Genomic DNA, 5,027 nt, shown 5'->3' on the forward strand with positions numbered 1-5,027 from the left:
TCAAATGCACAAGGCCGGCAAAACTTGCGAAACAGGTTATTCATTCGATGAGATTGTATTCGTATCTTCAAAACGTTTAAATACAAGGATCAGCAAATTGGATTATAATACTCACAAAAGACACAGTAATAATAAATTATGGCGCGCGTGAGTATTGCCACAATATTATAAATAAGTCCTGCACACGTAGCAAAATATTAAATACGAAACTAAGTGTACAATGGTTCAAAACGAATTTAGCAAACATGCACCCTTCTAGAAAACAACCGGGCGACTGTAGCCTAGTTTGTTCACGCGCTGTCTTGCTATGGTGCCTGGAACGCGTCTCCGACTGGTGTGTTTACCGCGGCCAAAAAAGTGGTCCCTCGATTTCCGCCTGATGACGTCATAGAAGTGTCATGCTGTCGCCGGTCGCGACACTGGCGGCGTCCCAATAGCTGTGGTGTATGTATCAGACGCCTGTTCTGCTGCAGGTCGCTCTCCAATGCGGCAGTCCACGGAAGCTACAGCAGCCGGAAGTTGGGACGCCTGGGACGCCGTGACGACAGCGACACTCGCGTTTGCTCGTGCTTTTCGCCAGCATTTCTCCGGTCAACCGCCAGGATCACGACAGGCAACAGCATGACACTCCGGCTTCGGTTACGTCATTTGTTGCCACATTGGGACCACTTTTGATGTATGGGCGGGATAGGACGCTAAACACACCAGTCGAAGACGTGATCCAGGCACCATAGTCTTGTTGAGCGTGCGGACTTTGGTTTGAAGTTCAGTTCAGAAAGCGTTTATTGGCCATAAAATAAGGGTAAGGGATGGGGCAGTGCGTAGGCGGCTGCGAGGTCTGGACGCTGGCGAAAAAAAAGGATTAAACAAGGCTAAATGAAGATATGCAGCTTCGCCGCGTAGATGAAATCTATGAGACTTCGGAGGATGCTTCTCTTGTTGTCCTTTTCGCCTGGCGGGTGTATCCAACCTTCCACAGAGGCGATGTTACTCGGTCGATGCTTCGTCCTGGTGGTCTTGTATTTGGGGCATCCCCACAACAAGTGAAAAGTGTCCGCCTTGGAGCCCATATTGCACTTGGTGCGGGTGCCGGATCTCTTCCCGCGGCTCCAAGATGCTATGCGCGCTGGTGTTAATGTTGTCTGTTCTGATCCTGGTCAGGAGGACCTTGGCCCTTCTTCCAAACCCTGTTGGCAGAGGAGGGTTTGGTGTTGGGGGAAATTTCTCCCAGAGTGTTGATTGGTATTCTTGCTTGATTTGGGCACGTTCCTCTCCTGGATCGTACCCTCCATCGTTGCAGTCTTCCTCTCGTGCTCGACTAGCCGGTGCCCGATCGCGGACGGGAGCATAGCCGTGGTCGTGGTCTTGCAGTGAAGGTGTATCGTCTCGATCACGGAGAGCGAGAAGTGACGCGCGGGCGAGTCGATGCACCTCTTCGTTGCCGGGTATTCCTGCGTGTGCTGGAACCCAGGCTATCCTCGTAGTCATGCCTCTTGCTAGTAGCAGTGAGCCGAGTTTCTTGATATTACGCACTTCTACGCTAGGGCTTCTTGATTTTCTGCATTCTTTTACCACTTCCTGAGAGTCCGTAAATATCCGGAGATGCTCTGGTGGTGGTTCAGGTAATGCAAGGGCCGTCTCCAGGGCAAGGCGGACTCCTGCAAGTTCTCCCCCTTTCACCGTGGCGCGGGCTGGAAGGTTCTTGGTTGCGCTTGTGCCTAGTGTTGGAAAGATAACAGCCGCGGTCTTTAGAGTGACTGGGCCGTCTATCGAAGCAGTCTCCATGTATGCAGCCACGATCCCGTTCGTTCCTTCTTCCCACGCCTCCGTCATCTTGATATGTGCCCTAGCGAGGCGGTCTTGTTGCTTTTTGTCAACCTTCCGCGTGCTTGGTCTGTTGTCTGTGATTTCTGCATGATCTTCCCATGGTGGGAGTTCCTGTGGTAGCTTGGGTAAATCTCCGGTACATCTCAATAGGAGTTCCAGGATCCTTCTCCCTTGTCGTGTGTGCTTAAGTCTCTCCCTGTGTGGCGACCATGCGGGCAACCACGGTTTCTTGTAGGGAGTTAATCTGAGCGTGTTCGTTCAGCTTGCCCAGGGGGCAGAATTTGTGCAGGCCCCAGATTATTCTTTTTGCTTGGTTGTTCAAAGCTTCGAGCTTCTGCCATTGCGCCTTGGTCAGCCAGTAGTGCCGAGCCCCGTAGCAGACAAGTGAAACCACTAAAGCTTTGACTATTCTTCTAGCAAATTCTTTTGACGCTCCACCCCTTGCGCTACAGATGCGCCGAATGGCATTAAGGGCAGAGTTGCAATGTTTTAGTGTGTCCTGGAGCCAGATGTCTGCCTTGCCGGTCTCCTCGATAGTGATCCCTAATATTTTAACAGACGTGGATGGCTCGATTCGCTTGCCTGCAAGAACGAGGTTTAGTTGTCCTGCAATCTTGGCGAGACGGTGTCTTTTCAGTGCGATTACGGTGTAGTTGGTTTTCTCCGGAGAGGCTTGCATTTTCACCCTGCATAGGTGGGCTTCGATTGTATCTAGGCCCGCTTGTAGAGTGTCCTGCTGTCTTGCAATGTCGTCGTTCTTGGTCCATACCGAGACGTCGTCCGCCCACACGGTGAAGCCCAAGTTGGGGATCTTTGCAAGTTCGTGAGGCAGGGCTGCCATCGCGATATTAAAGAGCGTTGGTGACAGCACGGAGCCTTGTGGGACTCCTACTCGGTTTACTCTCGGTTCGCTGTCGTGCGAGCCTCAGTGTACCGAGAACGTTCTCCCTTCAAGGACGTTCTTGACAAAGTTCAGCGGCCTTCCGACTATGCCGAGTCTTCGGGCTTCGTTGATGACTGATGCGTGTGGGACCGAGACAAATGCTTTCTTGACATCAATCGCCACAATTGTTCTGATCGTTGCGCGGTTGGGGTTCATGTTTCGTATTACGTCAGCCGATATGAGGGCGAGGCTTTCTTGCGTTCCGAGACACGGTCGAAACCCTGTCTGGGCGGGGTGGAAGGCGTCCGTAGATTCCAGATGCCATACGATTCTTGCAAGTACCATTCGTTCCATCAACTTGCATGTGCATGACGTTAGAGAGATTGGCCTGTAGCTGGAGAGTGCACCTTTGTCTTTGCCCGGCTTGGGAACTGGAATGACGAGGGAGTGCTTCCACAGCTGGGGAAGTTTGCCAGTTTACCAGATCTGGTTGATTATGTCCAGGAGTTGTTCTTTCGTGTTGTCTGGAAGGTTTCGTAGCATAGCCATAGTGATTTTATCTAATTCCGGTGCCGTGTGCAGCTTCCCTTGATTCCAGGCACACTCGAGTTCTCCGCGCGTAAAGAGGCGGTCCATCTCGTGATTGGGAGCCAGAATTTCTTGATAGTACACTCTTAAAAAAAGGAGTCGCTATGACTCTCTTTGGGGGGTATTGGCGCGCCGCAGAATCGATTCCAGTTTGTAGAGTCCCTCGACTCTTCTTTTAAAGAGAGTGGCCACGACTCTCCGCGGAGGGGGGGTTTTTGCACGCTACAGATTTGACTCCTCCAGGACTCCAGTTTGTAGTCACTTGACTCTTATTTAAAGAAGAGTCCTGCGACTCTCATCACACTGGAGTCATGGTAGTGTATGGACAACTCCAAGTGACGTAGTCAACTGCGACTCTTCAACGACTCTTATCCAACGGAGAAAACGAGTCACACGGCTCCTTCCTGGTAATCCCCGTGACTCTGTAACAAGAGTTGTGAGGACCCTCCTTTTATGAAGACTCCCCCGACTCCTATCGCAAAAGAGTCATGGGAGTGTATGAGCGACTCTCCGAAAGATAGTCAGTGCTGACTCTCACTTTGTCTGGAGTATAGCAGCCCTAGTCAAGTATCAGTTTGTTGAACAAAGGGAGGCATTGTGATCGTTAGGAGAATTCTTGCCGCCTGCGAGGTTCAACTTGAATTTACCTAAAACAAGGGTAGTAACATCAAATGTGTGAAAGTATAAAAGTTGAAATGGAAACTTCGATTTCACGTAAGAGAAGCGGTAACATCAATTGTCTGCAAGTGTAAACGTCGAAATGCAGAACTGATATCTTACAATTTCCTGTTATGAAACATGGAAAAATGAACGATGATGGTCTTGACGATGCTGAACTGAATGATGCTCTAAAATTTATCATGAAACACAACAGAAGCTTTAAGGACAGCATTGTTTTGTTACATTGGAATTTGCACACAACATAAAAAGTAAAAGTTTTCTTTTAATGGGCAGCTCAACTTTCTATTAGTTTGGTTATACTTATCATTTAGAATAGGTTGTATATCTTTTTTTGTCCCATGTCTATACTATTGGCAAGAGCTGGTGTGAACGAGCATGTTCTGTAGCTTTATGCCTGCTTTGAGTGGACAGGTGGGTGGCAATAGATTGCAGGAATCTTCAAATTTAACAATAAAGATAGCTGTTTTCTCTCAGCTCATATCACTGCCATTTGTGCAAATGCAACTTCATGAGTCCTATCATGCAGGCACTGCAAAACAAGCCACAACTATTTAAAACAATTACTTTATTAGAAACTAATGTGATACATATTGGCTCAAAAGCCTGCTTCGGCTTATCACAGGGGTTTTATCACAATAACTAAACAAATAACATCATATGAAATAATACTAATCCACAAAACTGGTATAACTATCAGACAAGAACGAAAATAAATTACAATGACAAGTTTTGTGAAGGGTTGCTTTGCCTGCTTGCTGTTGAGGATTAAATCAAAATAAAAAAAATGACAACAAGTTTCCTAAAAGCTTTGTTTGCCTACTTGCTGTTTTTTCAAAGCTTTTTTTTTTGCAGTTTCTTCTTCTATGGTTTGAATCCTCAGATCAACAGATGCACAAAAAAAAAAATCTAACAGAAGTTTAGATATACAATGGAACACACAAACCTTTGTATTATAGCTGGAATATTCACCAAATACATATGAAAAAAATTAAAACAGTAACCGTTATTGGTAATTCTTTTTCCCTGTTCTAGGAATGTGCTCCGAGTG

The 5,027-nt window shown here is 47.5% G+C and overlaps 1 pseudogene; it reads right to left on the reverse strand.

The window, feature by feature from the left end:
- Window positions 1–872: 872 nt before the first annotated feature.
- On the reverse strand, window positions 873–2,506 carry LOC120840369 (annotated as a pseudogene).
- Between the last annotated feature and the right edge of the window lie 2,521 nt (window positions 2,507–5,027).

Source organism: Ixodes scapularis, unplaced genomic scaffold (genome assembly GCF_016920785.2).
Source record: "Ixodes scapularis isolate PalLabHiFi unplaced genomic scaffold, ASM1692078v2 PGA_scaffold12__126_contigs__length_90152505, whole genome shotgun sequence".
Classification (NCBI taxonomy): domain Eukaryota; kingdom Metazoa; phylum Arthropoda; class Arachnida; order Ixodida; family Ixodidae; genus Ixodes; species Ixodes scapularis.